Source organism: Panthera tigris, chromosome C1 (genome assembly GCF_018350195.1).
Source record: "Panthera tigris isolate Pti1 chromosome C1, P.tigris_Pti1_mat1.1, whole genome shotgun sequence".
In the NCBI taxonomy this organism is placed as follows: Eukaryota; Metazoa; Chordata; class Mammalia; order Carnivora; family Felidae; genus Panthera; species Panthera tigris.
This window is the reverse complement of record NC_056667.1, coordinates 53,206,115-53,222,341: the sequence shown is the minus strand read 5'-3', so window position 1 is coordinate 53,222,341 and position 16,227 is coordinate 53,206,115.

The window sequence follows — 16,227 nt, the reverse complement described above, 5'->3', positions numbered from 1 at the left end:
GCATCTGACTTCAGCTCAGGTCATGATCTCACCACTCATGAGTTTGAGTCCTGCGTTGGGCTCTGTGCTGACAGCTCAGAACCTGGATCCTGCCTCCAATTCTGTCTCCCTCTCTCTCTGCCCCTCCCCCACTCATGCTCTGTCTCTTTCTCTCAAAAATAAAACATTAAAAAATGTTTCTAAATGTTAAATGGCCTTCTTAGATATGAAATCACAACGAGAAAGATTTAGTGGTAGTTACCAACTTTTAGATGATGTGTGTGGTTATATCAGTTTTATTCCTTCATCCTTTCTTTCCTTCTTTATTTTCATTTGACATATATTTAATGGCCTTTGCTATGTGCCAGCCATGACTGTAGGCACTAGGAATAGAGCAGCAAACAAAATTTCCTGACCTGACATCAATTATATTCTAATCAAAGAAGACAAATGATACAGAAACAAACTTTTTAAATCATGTGGGATAAGTGCTATGGAGAAAAATAAAGCCAGGAGGGGGAATAAGGATTGCAAAGGGATTGCTTTATTAATTAGAGAGGAACTAAAGTGTCATTAAGGTGACATGTGAGCAGAGACCTGAAGGAGACAAGGGAGCAAGTCATTAGAATGTCTGAAGAGAAACATTCCAGGCAGAGGAAAGATTTCAAATAAAAGAGATCTAAAGTATAGAATGACTAAGAGTTCACCCAAGGGAGTCATCAAGAAAGCCAAGGCAGTTCTGTGGAGCACAGCAGCACTGTCCCTCCCTTCTGTGAGTATGATTCTAGGCGTGAGCAGAATGGCCAACATGGCAGGGGCTGTGGCACTGTAGCATGTGACACTCAGTCCTCTTTTCAAGAAGGAGCCTGCTTCAAGGAGTGCAGGGAGCTTAGAACTTCCAGCTATGGCACCTCCTAGAGGCACCTCAGCATCTGAAGTATAGCATTTTCTCCCAGGCAATCCTCAGCCAATGACTGAGCACACAGAGACACTAGAGTATGACCACTGTTATACAACATGGGACTCCTTTTTTTCCCCTTTAAGTTTTTAATCACCTAGTGCCCATCATGACCTGATCCTCTGGATCCATTCATGTTGTTATAAATGGCAAAATGTCATTCTTTTTATGGATAAATAAGATTCCATTGTGTGTATGTGTGCGTGTGTGTGTGTGTGTGTGTGTGTGTATGTATACATATATACATACCACTTCTTTACCCAGTAATCAATCAATGGACACTTGGGCTGCTTCCATGTCTTGAATATTGTAAATAATGTTGCTGTAAACATAGGGATGCATGTATCCCTTTGAATTAGTGTTTTTGTATTCTTTGGGTAAATACCCAACAGTGCAATTGCTGGATCATAGGGTAGTTCTATTTTTAACTTTCTGAGGAAACTCCATACTATTTTCCACTATTTCAAAAACAATTCCTCTATATACTCATTTTAGCCAGACTCCTACCCCTGACATTTCTGTAGAGAGATTCTGGGTCTACCCAGGTAGCAGTTCCAAACTCTTGACCAAGTTCTGAGGAATAATGGGCCCACTGTTGAGTTACCAAACTAGAACCCAAAGGGGCAGCATGCATGAGAGGGTGGGAAGGTGGGGAGATGGCACTTACTTCCATTCCTGAAAGTTAAACTGTGGGAATCTGAGTTCTCTGGTGAGATGTTCTAGGTCTCCCTGACAGATCTTTTCTGTCTTCCACCATAGCCTCTGTTCAAAGGCCACTGCCTGTGTCTGTCTCACAATGAAATTCCAACCAGAAACCATTCTTACAGTTGAGAGAACCATGTACTAATCATGTAGCTGAGGGGGCATTCTGGGGCTCAGTAAGGCAATGGATCCAAATATTTTCTGGGGAAATCTCTCACATCCCATCAGGAAAGCAAACACTGGCTTGGAAGGAAGTTGCTCTGGGGTGGGGACACATGGAAGACAAAAGGTTATGAGCCAGGATTTCAAAATAAGTACCTTTATGTGCCAGGTACTTTCATATGTTTATATTTCTAGAGCCACCCTATGCTGCCAGAATTACACTTTAAGGCAATCAATTATACTTTAAGATAATCTATTTTTTTTTAATTTTTAAAAAATTTTTAACATTTTTTATTTTAGGGAGAGAGAGAGAGAGCATGAGTTGGGGAGAAGGGCAAAGGGAGAAAGAGAGAGACAGAGAGATAGAAAGAATCTTAAGCAGGCTCCATGCTAATGTGGGGCTTGATCCTACAACTCTGGGATCGTGACCTGAGCTGAAATCAAGAATCAGATGCCCAACTAACTAAGCCACCAAGGTGCGCCTAAGGTAATCCCTTTTTTAAGACCTAGAAAACTGTGGTTTCGAAGGTTAAGTGATTTTTCCAAGGTCATAGTGTTAGCAGATAGCAAAGCTAGGAAATTCGGATAAGATCTTCTAACTCCAAATGTAGTACTTTTTTTTTCATGATTTCACTCTGGCTAATTTTATCAATATGCCTATATCAATGATAATAATACTTTACCCAGTGGCCATACCTGGCTTCGTTGCTTAGGTAAAATCATGTCAACTTTTAGTCAGACCATGGTTGTGAAGCACTGTAGTGGACATTTGCTAGTTTTTGACATCTCAACATCTATTTTCCTCTTCTTTTGGTAAACATATTCTAATTTCCCTCTGGAGAACTCTCTCCTCCACTTGCAGTCCAGAGTTTTGGATGGGCTCCAATCCTGGCCTAAGGTCCCTCCCAAATCCATCAACGGATGCATTTCCCTGGCCACTGCAATTTGGAATGGTCTGTAATCAGTCAGGACCAATTAGCTTTTGGCCAAAGCTTCTGTGAGAAAAGCAGTGCTCTTCCTAGTTCCCCTGAACCTGGGAAAATGTAGGCTGGAGCCACTAAAGCTATCTTGCAGCTTTGATTGGAGAGTCTGTCCAAGAATGGTGCTTACACAGCAAAAGCAGAGCCAGGAGATGAATAGGGAGAAACCGGGCCCTGTTGTCTTTCTTTTGGCCTTGGATTAGGCCACTTTTCAGACCGAAACTATCCCCCCAAACTGACAGTTCTGTGATACAACAAATTCCATTTATACTTAAGCTAGTACAGGTTGTATTTTCTGTTACTGTCAATTAAAAAGGTTTAAATTAAACCTTTTTTAAAATTTAAACCTTTAAATTAAATTAAAAAGGTTTACCTGATACAGTAGATTTCCTCACTCCAATCCAACCAGTGTTAAAAATCAATTAAGACTTAACAATAAAAAGGCAAATAACCCAAATAAAAATGGGCCTGGGATCCTAATAGATGCTGTAGACTGAATATCTGTGTCCCCCTAAAATCCATATGTGGAAACCTATTCCCCAAATGTGATGGTATTAGGAGGTAGGGGCCTTTGAGAGGTGACTATGTCATGAGAGCAGAGCCTTCATGAATGGGATTAGGGTCTACAAAGAGACTGTAGAGAGCTCCCTTGTCCCTTCTGCCATGTGAGGACACAGTGAAAAGGCTGCCATCTGTGAACCAGGAAGCATGCTCTCATCAGACACTGCATCTGCCAGTGCCTTGATCATCAACTTCCCAATTTCCAGAACTATGAGAAGTACATTTCTGTTGTTTATAAACCACCCAGTCTATTGTGTTCTGTTTTCGTAGCCCAGATAGGCTAAGACAATAGACATTTCTCCAAAGTAGATACGAAATGGCCAATAAGCTCTTGAAAAGATGCTCAACATCATTAATCATTAGGGAAATGCAAACCAAAACCACAGTGAGATACAATTCCACACACTCTGGGATGGCTTTAATAAAAAATATGAGCAATAACTAGTGTTGACAAGGATATGGAGAAATTGGAACCTGTGCACATTGCTGGTGTGAATGCAAAATGATGCAGCTGCTTAGGAAAACAGTCTGGCAGTTTCTCAGATGACTGAACATAGAGTTGCCATGTGACCATCAGTTCTGTTCCTAAGTATATACCCATGAGAAATGAAAAGATACGTCCCCAGGGGTGCCTGGGTGTCTGACTTTGGGTCAGGTCATGATCTCATGGGCCGTGAGTTCGAGCCCCCCATTGGGCTCTGTGCTGACAGCGCAGAGCCTGGAGCCTGCTTCGGATTCTGTGTTTCCCTCTCTTTGCCCTTCCCTCACTCACACTCTCTCTGTCTCTCTCAAAAATAAATAAACATTAAAATTTTTTTTTAAAAAAAGAAAAGATATATCTGCCAAAAGGCTTGTGTAAGAATGCTCATAGTTGTTGTATTCATAATACAACAAAAACAAAACAAATGTCCATCAAGGAGAAAATGGATGAACAAATTGTGATATATTCATTCAAAGAAATACTACTCAGTAATAAAAGGAATGAGCCACTGATACATGCAAAATCATGAATGAAACTAGACACACGTTGACTGAAAGAAACCAGACACAAAATAATATGTATGGTATGACACCATTGATATGAAGTCCAAGAACAGGAAACTGATCTATGGTGATAGAAAATCAGAAAGTGGTTGCCTCAGTGAGAAGGAAGCATATTTAATTAGAAACGGATAAGAGGGTGAGGGCACTTTTTGGAATTTTAGGTGCTACTTACATGGGTGTGTACAGCTATCAAAACTTACTAAATTGACCTGTAAGATTAGTGCACTTCACTTAAAAAATGATGAATACTATTTTTTTCAGTGTTGACTGCTTTTTCACTTCTGATGAGGAACAAAGGCATCCATTGAACTTATGTGATCTGAAATGTGTGAAAAATCGTCCTATCCAAAAACATCTTTCCCTACCAACTTAGGAATGGACTTCATTCCTCCCCACCAGTTACTTTCTCCTTTAATATAGAGCATTGCAAATCCTAAGTAAAATGCTGTATTACATATTCCTGATGACTATTTTAGCACTGCACTAATTCACAAGATTGATTGATTGACTGATTAAGAAGCTAACGCTTCATAGCAATGCATCTCAACCCACTGTTGTCAAAGGTGAGCAAGTTATCTAAGGCCCCATTGGTCATCTGAAAATGGAGTATGTTTATAAACCATTAATTTCCAACCTCTCTTTTTTTAAAAACAAAGTTTGTCACAGAGTTCTTCATTCCATTTAACTTAGCTCAAGAGATCAGGTGAAATTCTATCTTAAAAAATCCAGAAATTAAAAAGAATGAAAGCAATAAAACAGTGATTGCCATTTTCAAGTTACTAAGTTTGAAGAGACACCGACTCTTACAAAGTAAGTTTCCGCTCTGGATAATGTGTTCTCATTTCTTCAGTTCTTTCTTTATCTCACTGCATCTCTCGGACTTATGCCTCATCACTTACCACTTATTGACCACTTTAATTAGTCCCAGAAAGGCTATGGAAATCCTAAAATGCAGACTCACTTTGAAACTTCCCTAGCATGATTCATGAAATCCCTATAGGTTCACCGTAATAATCCATTTTGTTGGTGTTTTATAGATTAGAAAGAGCCTTATTGCTTCACTAGATAGACTTCTCTGTGACTAAAAAACAAAACAACAAACCAAACAAACAAAAACCAATGTGAACTCCTCCTTTGCGGGAATGGAGAGGGGATATTACAAAAGAAAAATGGTATTATTTTCCAATACCAAGGAAATTTATTAGCAAACACATTAAAATGCACTTGAGTAGTCATCAGACTGAATTGTTTTGGAAAAGGCTCTACTTTGGAAAAACACAGGGCAAAACATCTTCAGTCCTGTAGCTTGGCACAGTGAGACAGCAGGATGACAAATGTCTTATTATTCCCCATGGTGCCTTAATGTTTAGAGGACATCTGTTACTATGTGTTTCTCCCTCCCCTGAGTCACCTTTATCAGAGTCTAACATTATGTTACTGCTACTCTCCACGTCCACCTGGTACAGTGATAAGACACAGATGTAGTCCTCCAGTGTAGCAGACAAATTAGCCTTAAAGTCAGGAGGCTGAGCTTTTATTCTCTGTTCCTGTACTAACTATGCAGTCTCAGGCAAATATCACAAATTCTCTTGGCTTCAGTGTTCTCATATGAAAAAAAGGAAGCATTCCGAAGAAATGTAAGCTGACTTCTTCCTATTCATTAAGGGTTCCTCAGGCCACAGAACCAATATGCAGAGAAGGGGTGATGATGTAGCCTTCGTAGCGGTAATTGTCTTGCCCTTGCATGGTGGGGATGTGGTAAGGGGGGCTATGTTCAGAACTCAGGCATTCAGTGCACAACCTCTTAGCCCTCCTTGGCCCAGTGGCCAAGTCCGCTCACTGGGAAAGTGTTTGCCTAACATAGACAGGACTATCTGTCTCGTATTCCACATGCATGAAGTTTAGGTCTCTCCAAACCTACTTTAGAAAAGCATGCAAAAGCATCTTTATTCCTGCAGCCTGGCACAAGGAGAGAGGTAAAAAACAAAATCAGAAACATTCAACCAGTGTGCTGGCAGAAAATAACAAGAACAGAAAGAGCAGAGAGAAGGTAGCCTTGAGCACCTGCTTAAACCTTGTGGCACGCTGCAGAAGCAGAGATAGTGCCAGATGCATGTTCTGTACTTGGTCATTTTTCAATCCCTCATACCCCCTACTTTAAAAGGAAAACAATGGAGGTGGCTGACATTTTAGGTTCAGGTGGACCTGTGACCAACTTCTCATCGCTCTAGATCTACTCTCTAGCCTTCCTTCTGCTGTGTTCCCTGAGAGGTTGACGTAAGCGTACAGCATCAATAGATTCTCTTGCCCTCTGGGTTCTGGATGGGTTCGACAACAGGGAGCAAAGTCAGAGGAAAGAAAGGAGAATAAGATCAGAGTATGTACATATGCCCTTCTATGAAGCCACTGCACTGTGAGCTGGCAGCATCCTTCCACTAGAGGTCGGAGCTCCTGTTAGGCAGCTATCTTCACAAAGCCTTATCTCCTGGTTCTAATAATGGCTTTCTTTCCTTGCCCCCAAGCCTATGAGTGGTAATGGTATGCCTAAGTTACTAATACTTGGGTATTTTATTATCACTTTCGGGTTCCATACACCCTGCCCACACTTTTGTAAATAGTCCCTTTGTTAAATTCTTCTCAGATTACCAAATTTGCATGAACTATTTCTTTTCTGGGTGGGAGGTCTGACTAACACAGACAGTTTTTCATAGCAACCACAGGTGTGATCATAAGATGAAATGACTTTTAAAATGTGTGTGAAATTTCTTTGGAGAATGTAATAATTTTGTAGAGTTCAAATGAAGCATATGTGATACATATAGAAAAAATGCATAAAACATATATGTACAGTTTAAAGAAAAATGATAAAATTAACACCTCTATGACCAGTACTATGATCCAGATATAAAACATTGCTGGCTTCTCGGAAGCACAACCTTCCCAACCTACCCTACCCTGCCAAACTAAAGACATCTTTTTCCTGACTTTTATGGCAATTATTCATTGTTTTTCTGCATTTTACCAATGAATGTGTATTTTATCAGCTATGTAAGAGTCCCTTAAACCTAAAGTTTTATTTTGCCTATTACAGACCTTCTGCAATTGGGATCACACTATAGGCATTTTTTTGATCTTGCTTCTTTTGCTCAATATTATGTCAGATTTATTTATGTTGTTGTGTGTAAGTATCCATGTTTTATAGGATACTTTCTTTACTTTAGATGCTGTATACTGTTCCATTGTAGCAATATTCAACCCTTAATTTATGTATTGTAGTGTCCATGACTATTTGAATCGTTTCCAGTTCCAGGCTATTTGAAACAATTCTACCAAAAAATTTTTGTGCTTAGCTCTAGTGCACAATGCAAGAGTTTCTCTAGCACAGTGGTTCTTGAATGTTTTGGTCTCAAAATTCCTTTACATTCTTAAAATTTTGAGGACCCCATAAGAGCTTTTGTTTTTATGGGTGATATTTGTCATTAATTACTACATTAGAAATTAAAACAGAAAATTTAAAAATATTAATTTATGTTTATTAAAATTTTTTTTTAACGTTTATTTATTTTTGAGACAGAGAGAGACAGAGCATGAACGGGGGAGGGTCAGAGAGAGGGAGACACAGAATCTGAAACAGGCTCCAGGCTCTGAGCTGTCAGCACAGAGCCCAACGAGGGGCTCGAACTCATGGACCGCGAGATCATGACCTGAGCCGAAGTTGGCTGCTTAACCGACTGAGCCACCCAGGCGCCCCTATTGATTTATGTTTAAAAATAATAAACCCATTACATATTAACATAAATAATGTGTTTTTAATTAAAAAACTGTAAGGTTTAGGAAGATAATACAGAATTCTTAATGCCTTTGGGATAAAGATTCTTAAATACAAAAAGCAAAACCATAAAAATTGACAAATTAGACTACATTAAAGAACTTCTATTCATAAAATGATACCTAACAGAGGGAAAACCCAAGCCACAGCATAAGAAAGGATATTAACTACAGATGTAAACAACAAAGGACTTGAATCTAAAACATAAAAACACATATAAGTCCTCTTTGATTTCTTAGTTGACCCCTTCATTAATTAGTAGCATGGTATTTAGCCTCCATGAATCTGTGTTCTTTCCAGATTTTTTTCTTGTGATTGATTTCTGGTTTTATACCATTGTGGTCAAAAAAGATGCATGATATGATTTCAGCCTTTTTACTTATTTTTTAAAAGTTTTATTTATTAATTTTGAGAGAGACAGAGAGCACATGCATGTGAGTAGGGGAGAGGCAGAGAGAGAGAGGGAGATAGAGAATCCTAAGCAGGCTCAGTGCTGTCAGTGCAGAGCCTGACATGGGGCTCAATCTCATCAACCATGAGATCATGACCTGAGCCTCAATCAAGAGTTGGACAATTAACCAAATGAGCCATCTGGGCACCCTGATTTCAGTCTTTTTAAATATATTTAAATTTGTGACTTAATGTGATCTATTCTGGAGAATGTTCCATGTGTAGTTTTTTTTTAAGTTTATTTATTTACTTTGAGAAAGAGAGAGAGAGCAAGAGAGTGCGTGCATGCATGTGAGCAAGTGGGGAGGGGCAGAAAGTGAGAGAGAGAATTCCAAGCAGGCTCTGTCAGCACAGAGCCCAATGCAAGGCTTGAACCCATGGACTGTGAGATCATGACCTGAGCTGAAATTGAGAGCGGGACACTCAACAGACTGAGCCACCTAGGTGCCTCCATGTGTATTTGAAAAGAATGTATATTCTGCTATTTTTAAATTTTATTTTTTTAAATTTACATCCAAGTTAGTTAGCATATAATCCAGCAATGATTTCAGAACTAGATTCCTTAATGCCCCTTACCCATTTAGCCCATCCCCCACCCCACAACCCCTCCAAGAACCCTCTGTTTGTTCTCCATATTTAAGAGTCTCTTATGTTTTTGTTCCCCTCCCTGTTTTTATATCATTTTTGTTTCCCTTCCCTTACGTTCATCTGTTTTGTATCTTAAAGTCCTCATATGAGTGAAGTCATATGATTTTTGTCTTTTCTCTGGCTGACTAATTTCGCTTAGCATAATAGCCTCTAGTTCCATCCACGTGGTTGCAAATGGCGAGATTTCATTCTTTTTGATCTACTATATATATATAGTAGATATATACCATATATATATCTACCATATATATATCCCATATATATATATACCATATATATATCTACCATATATATATCCCATATATATATCCCATATATATATCCCATATATATATATATATGTATACATATATATATATATATCATTCTTTTTGATTGCCAAGTAATACTCCATTATATATATATATATATATATATATATATATATATATATACACACACATACACACACACACATACATACCACATCAATGGACATTTGGGCTCTTTCCATACTTTGGCTATTGTTGATAGTGCTGCTATAAACATGGGGGTGCATGTGCCCCTTTGAAACAGCATACCTCTATCCCTTGGATAAATACCTAGTAGTGCAATTGCTGGGTTGCAGGGTAGTTCTATTTTTAATATTTTGAGGAACCTCCATACTGTTTTCCAGAGTGGCTCCACCACTTTGCATTCCCACTGGCAGTGCAAGAGAGATCCTCTTTCTCCACATCCTCGCCACATCTGCTGTTGCCTGAGTTGTCAGTGTTAGCCATTCTGACAGGTGTGAGACTCACACAGTGTGAGTCAGAATCTCATTGTGGTTTTGATGTGTATTTCCCTGATGATGAGTGATGTTGAGCATTTTTTCATGTGTCAATTGGCCATCTGGATGTCTTCTTTGGAAAAGTGCCTATTCCTGTCTTTTGCCCACTTCTTCACTGGATTATTTGTTTTTTGGGTGTTGAGTTTGATAAGTTCTCTATAGATTTGGGGTACTAACCCCTTATCTATCTGTCGTTTGCAAATATCTTCTCCCATTCTGTCGGTTGCCTTTTAGTTTTGCTGATTATTTCCTTCACTGTGCAGAAGCTTTTATTTTGATGAGGTCCCACTAGTTCATTTTTGCTTTTGTTTCCCTTGCCTCTGGAGACGTGTTGAGTAAGAAGTTGCTGCAGCCAAGGTCAAAGAGGTTGTTGCCTGCTTCCTCCTCGAGGATTTTGATGGCTTCCTGTCTTATGTTTAGGTCTTTCATCCATTTTGAGTTTATTTTTGTGTGTGGTGTAACAAAGTGGGCCAGGTTCATTTTTCTGCATGTCGCTGTCCAGTTTTCCCAGCATCACTTGCTGAACAGACTGTCTTTATTCTATTGGATATTCTTTCCTGCTTTGTCAAAGATCAGTAGGCCATACGTTTGTGGGTCCGTTTCTGGGTTCTCTATTCTGTTCCATTGATCTGAGTGTCTGTTTTTGTGCCAGACACAAAACTGTCTTGATGATTACAGCTTTGTAGTATAGCTTGAAGTCTGGGATTGTGATGCCTCCTGCTTTGGTTTTCTTTTCCAAAATTGCTTTGGCTATTTGGGGTCTTTTGTGGTTCCATACAAATTTTAGGATTGTTTGTTCTGGCTCTGTGTAGAATGCTGGTGTTATTTTGATAGGGATTGCATTGAATGTGTAGATTGCTTTGGGTAGTATTGACATTTTAACAATATTTGTTCTTCCTATCCAGGAGCATGGAATCTTTTCCCATTTTTTGTGTGTGTGTCTTCTTCAATTTCTTTCATAAGCTTTCTATAGTTTTCAGTGTATATATTTTTCACCTCTTTGGTTATATTTACTCCTAGGTATTTTATGGTTTTTGGTGCAATTGTAAATGGGATCAATTCCTTGATTTCTCTTTCTGTTGCTTCATTGTTGGTGTATAGGAATGCATCCAATTTCTGTACATTGATTTTATATCCTGCCACTTTGCTGAATTCATGGATCAGTTCTCTCAGTTTTTTGGTGGAATCTTTTGGGTTTTCCATATAGAGTATCATGTCATCTGTGAAGAGTGAAAGTTTGACCTCCTCCTGGCCGATTTGGATGCCTTTTATTTCTTTGTATTGTCTGATTGCAGAGGCTAAGACTTCCAGTACTATGTTGAATAACAGTGGCAAGAGTGGACATCCCTGTCTTGTTTCTGACCTTAGGGGGAAAGCTCTCAGTTTTTCCTATTCTGCTAATTTTGGATGGAATATTCTGAATATATCTGTTGGATCCATCTGTTCCAATGTGTCATTCAAAGCCATTGTTTCCTTGTTGGCTTTCTGTCTGGATGAAATATCTATTTATGTAAATGGAGTGTTAAAGTCCCCTACTATCATTATGTTACTGTCAATTTCTTCCCTTATGTCTGTTAATATTGCTTTATGTATTTAGGTGCTTCCATGTTGGGTCATAAACATTTTTAATTGTTATATCCTCTTGTTGGAATGTTCTCTTCATCATTATGTGGTGTTCTTTTTTGTCTCTTATCACAGTCTTTGTTTTAAACTCTATTTTGTCTGAGGGGTGTCTGGGTGGCTCAGTTACGTGTTCAACATCAGCCCAGGACATGATCTTATGGTTTGTGGGTTCAAGTCCTGTGTTGGGCTCTGTGCAGACAACTCAGAGCCTGGAGCCTACTTTGGATTCTGAGTCTCCTTCTCTCTCTGCCCTTCCCCTCCCCCACTTAAAAATAAGTAAAGATTTTTTAAAAATTTAAAAAAAAGAAAAAAGAAAGTCTATTTTGTCTGATGTAAGTAGTGGTACCCTAGCTTTATTTTCACTTTCATTTTCAAGGTAAATGTTTGTCCATCTCTTCACTTTCAATCTGCATGTATCTTTAGGTCTGAACTAAGTCTGTTACAGGGGTGCCTGGGTGGCTCAGTTGGTTAAGCATCTGATTTCAGCTCAGGTCATGATCTCACAGCTTGTGAGTTTGAGCCCCACATTGGGCTCAAACAAAAATTGAAGTACGTCTCTTGTAGGCAACATATAGATGGGTCTTGCTTTTTTATGCATTTAGTCACCCTATGTCATTTTTTTTAATATTAAAAAAATTTTTTTTAATGTTTACTCACTTTTTGAGAGAGAGACACACAGCATGAGCTGGGGAGAGGCAGAGAGAGAGGGAGACACAGAATCCAAAGCAGGCTCCAGGTTCTGAGCTGTCAGCACAGAGCCCAATGGGGGGCTCGAACTCATGAACTGTGAGATCATGACCTGAGCCGAAGTCAGCTGCTTAACTGACTGAGCCACCCAGGCATCCCCACCCTATGTCTTTTGATTAGAACATTTAGTCCATTTACATTTAAAGTGATTATTTCTAGGTGTGTACTTATTGCCATTTGTTACATGTTTTACCTGTTGGTTTTGTAGTCCTTCTCTGTTTCTTTCTCCTTCTCTTTCTCTCTTCCCTTGTGGTTTGATGGATTTCTTTAGTGATATGCTTGGATTCCTTTCTCCTTATATTTTGTGTATCTATTACAGGATTTTGATTTGTAGTTACCATTAGGTTCATATATAGTATCTTATGCGCATAGCAGTCTGTGTTACGTTGATGGTCACTTAAGTTTGAACCCATTCTAAAATCATTAACTTTTTACCTTCCACCCCATTTTATGTATATGATACCATGCTTTACATCATTTTGTTTTGTGAATCCCTTGACTAATTTTTATAGATACATTGATTTTACTGCTTTTGTGCTTTAACCTCCATACTGGTTTTATAAGTGATTAACCTACTTTTATCATATGTTTGCATTTATCTATGAAGTTTTTTCCTTTCATAATTTTCTTACTCCTGATTATGGCCTTTCTTTTCACTCGAAGAATTCCCTTTAGTGTTTCATATAAGGCTGGTTTAGTGGTATTGAAGTCCTTTAACTTTTGTTTGTCTGGGAAACTCTTTTAAATCTCCTTCTATTCTGGGGGTGCCTGGGTGGTTCAGTCGGTTGAGTGTTTGACTTTGGCTCAGGTCATGATCTCATGTTTGTGGGTTTGAGCCCCGTGTCAGGCTCTGTGCTGACAACTCAGAGCCTGGAGCCTATTTCAGAATCTGCATCTCCCTCTCTCTCTGCCCCTCCTCTGCCTGTGCTCTTTCTCTCTCTTGTCTCTCAAAAATAAATAAATGTTAAAAAAATTAAAAATTAAAAAAAATCTCCTTCTATTCTGAATGATAGCCTTGCCAGGTAGAGTATTGTTGGTTGCAGGTTTTTCCTTTCAGCACTTTGAATAGATCATGCCAGTCCCTTCTGGCCTACAAAGTTTCTGCTGAACAATCCGCTGATAGCCTTATGGAATTTCCCTTGTATATAACTGTGTACTTTTCTCTTGTTGATTTTAAAATTCTCTCTTTATCACTATTTGCCATTTTAATTATTGTGTGTCTTGGTGTGGACCTGAGAGTTAATTTTGTTTGGGGCTCTCTGTGCTTCCTGGATCTGGATATCTGTTTCCTTCCCCAAATTTGGGAGGTTTTCAACTATTATATCCTCCAATAAATTTTCTGCCCCTTCTTTCTTGCTTATCCTTCTGGGATCCCTGTAATGCAAACATTATCACACTTGATGATGTCTCTGAGTTCCTTTAACTCATTGTCATTTTTTTTATTATTTGTTTTGTTGTTCAGGTTGTTCCTTTCCATTACCCTGTCTTCCAGATCACTGATCCACTCTTCTCTGTCCTCCAATCTGCTGTTGATCCCATCTATTTGTATTTTTTATTTCAGTTATTGAGTTCTTCATCTCTGATTGGTTCTTTTTGTATTTTTATCTCTTTGTTGTAGGTCTCACTGAGATCTTCCATTTATTTTTTCAAGTCCAGTCAATCTTTATGATCATTACCTTGAATTCTTTATCAGGCATATTGCTTTTCACAGTTTCATTTGGCTTTTTTGCTGTGGCTTTGTCTTGTTTTTTCATTTGGGGCATATTACTCTGTCTCCTCATTTTGTCTAACTCTCTGTTTCTATGTATTAAGAAAGTCAGCTACATCTCCTGATCTTGAAAGTAGTGGCTTTATTAAGAAAAAGTGGTGCCCTGTAGTGCAATGCCCCTGTTCACCAGAATCAGGTCCTTTAGGGGTGTCTCCTATGTGGGTCGCATATGCCCTACTGAGCTGCATCTGCCTTCAGTCCAGTCACTGCAATGACTCATGTTGCCTCTTGTAAGCTCACTGGGCAGGGTTTGATCCCTGTGCTGTTAAGGGGCAAGTCTGGGGCTTCTGGTGGCTTGTAGTCGGGTGGTGTCAGTAGGCAAATCAGATGCCTGCCCCTAGCCTGTCTGCCAGGGCTGCAGTCACACCAAACTGTAAGACACTCTCCCTTTATTGTCCTCCGAGAGGCTTTAATTGATTCAGTCAGACCAGATGCCTGACCCCAGTCTGTTGGAGCTGCAGTTGCACTGACCTATAAGGTGCTCTTCTGCCTTGTCCCCTGAGAGGCTTTCATTGGTGGGTAGAGCCAGCAGTCAGACAATACAGTCAAAAAAAAAAAAATACATGGAGAAAAATGAAAATGAAAACACAGTGGTCCAAAATCTTTAACATGCAACAAAAACTGTTCTACAAGGAAAGATTAAAGAAATACAAGCCTACCTCGAGAAACAAGAAAAATCTCAAATAAACAACCTAACTTTATACCTAAAGGAACTATAAAAAGAACAAACAAAGCCCAAATCCAGTAGAAGGAAAGAACTAATACAAAAGAAACAAATGAAATAGAGACTTAAAATCAATAGAAATAATCAATGAAACCAGGAGCTGGTTCATTGAAAAGAAGAACAACCTTGAAGAACCATTAGCCAGACTTATCAAGGAAAAGAGGATTCAAATAAATTCAGAAAGGAAGGAGAAATCACAACCAATACCACAGAAATATAAAGGATTATAAGAGAATATTATGAAAAACTATATGTCAACAAATTGGACAACCTCGAAGAAATGGATAAATTCCCAGAAACATATTACATTCTAAACTGAATCAGGAATAAATAGAAAATTTCATCATACTGATTACTAACAATGAAATTAAATCAATTAAAAAAAAAAAAAACAACTCTCAGCAAATAAAATTCCAGGACCAGATGGCTTCACAGGTGAATTCTATGAAGCACTTAAAGAAGAGTTAATACCTATGCTTCTCAAACTATTCCAAAAAATAGAAGAGGAAGGAATGCTTCCAAATTTATTCTATAAGGCCAGAATTGCTATGACCCTCAAACCATATAAAAACACTACCAGAGGGGCACCTGGGTGGCTCAGGTCAGGTCATGATCTCATGGTTTGTGAGTTCGAGCCCCGCATCAGGCTCTGTGCTGACAGCTCAGAGCCTGGAGCCTGCTTCGGATTCTGTGTCTCCCCCTCTCTCTGCCCCTCCCCCACTCATGCTCTATCTCTCTCTGTCTCAGAAGTAAATAAACATTAAAAAAAAACACTACCAAAAAGGAAAGCTACAGGCCAATATCTCTGATGAACACAGATGCAAAAATCTTCAACAAAATATTAGCAAACCAAATCCAACAATACATTTAAACATAATTCAATCAAGTGGGATTTATTTGTAGAATGCAATGATGGCTCAATATTCACAAATCAATCCAGGTAATATATCACATTAACAAGAGAAAGGATAAAAGGCATGTGATCATCTCAGTAGATGCAGAAGAACCGTGATAAATCACAACATCCATTCATAACAAAAACTTTCTGCAAAGTAGGTTAGAAGGAACATACCTCAACATAATGAAGGGCATATATGAAAAACCCACAGCTAAACATCATACTAAATGAGCAGGGGGGACTGAGAATCAGACAAGAAAAAAGGAATAAAAGATAAGGTAAGGAAGAAGATGCATTTGCAGTTGACATGATGCTATATGTAGAAAACCCTAAAGACCTCATCAAA